The sequence below is a fragment of the Triticum aestivum genome, chromosome 4A, assembly GCF_018294505.1.
Source record: "Triticum aestivum cultivar Chinese Spring chromosome 4A, IWGSC CS RefSeq v2.1, whole genome shotgun sequence".
NCBI classification, from domain to species: Eukaryota; Viridiplantae; Streptophyta; class Magnoliopsida; order Poales; family Poaceae; genus Triticum; species Triticum aestivum.
The window spans coordinates 719,547,240-719,548,530 of NC_057803.1; positions in this window are offsets into that span (position 1 = coordinate 719,547,240).

Sequence of the window (1,291 nt, forward strand, 5' to 3'; positions counted from 1 at the left end):
TCTTAGGGTTCAGGGTGGGGGCGGTGGTCGTCGGCAGTGGCGGGACAGTGGCGTGGGGATCGCCGGAGAACAAGCTCAACACGGGGGGGCCTAGAGGGATGGTCGAGGAGGAGGCAGACCGGCGGAGGGGAGTGTTTTCGGGGCGGGCAGGGCGGCGCACCGCCGGCCGCGGGCGGCGGGGGGGCTGCTGTTTGGCCGGTGGTGGCTTGCGGCTCAGGGGGGTGGAGGTTGAAGATGAACTGCAGGCCCTTGATTTTGTATCCAACGGCTGCAAAATCGACTGACCAGAGATGAAAAAGTCAGTCGACCGACGTGTAGCCTCACCTTGCTAGTGCGTTCAGTTTCGACAGCAAAATTCAGTTTCGACAGCAAAATTCAGTTTCGACAGTTAAGTTCAGTTTCGACAGTTAAGTTCAGAGATGAGCGGCTGATGTATTTTACATCTAGCACTTTGTGGTTATGTATTTTACGTCATGTATTGGAGATGCTATTAGAATTCCACTCAGGTTAACGTTGTTCGTTGTCTCTCTTGTCCTGCTTCAGCCTCGTCGTCGTATAACTAACCGGAGCTGCTCCAACAACGAAACCCTCCATCACAGCGGAGCAGTACCTCGGGCTCCATCTCCAGACGCCTAAGATCTTCTTCGCCTCCTCCGACAGCAAAGTCATCCGAAGCATCCTCACTGGACAACTCAATCATGCTGAGATCGACATGGCTTCGCCAAAGAGGTTGTACACTTGTTGCATCTCTTTTTTACTCTACATGTTATATATATTGTCCACTGAGCACACGGACTTGTTCCTTTAGTGTCTCCTTGAAAGAAAAAACATAGGAATTTTAATTTTCACTTGTCCTCCTTTTCAAATTCCTATTCATGAAGCACAAGACTAAGATATAGTAGCATAATAGCATTATAACTATACATTTTCTTGTGGTTTGACTTAATCTCACGATGCTTCTTTGCATCCTGTGTCTTCCAATTGTTGTGAATCAAACACCCAGATTGGAAGAAATCCTGTGTTTTTAAATTCTCTGTTTTGCACGTGCATTCCTATCCTATTCCTGTCTATTTCCTATCCTTGCATTGTTGGAATCCTCCAACTCAAAGGAGCCCTTACAGAATTACTTCTCTTACATATAGTTGTCGAACAAAACCTTGCATGGTTTGTCCCGCTCCTGCTGCGTCGTCGTCCACCCCAGCTCAGCTGCTCCAACGACAGAAGGGTCTAACACAGCAGGGATCCGGCCTCCAGACTGTCTTTCGCCGCCTCAGATCTTCTTCCCTACCAC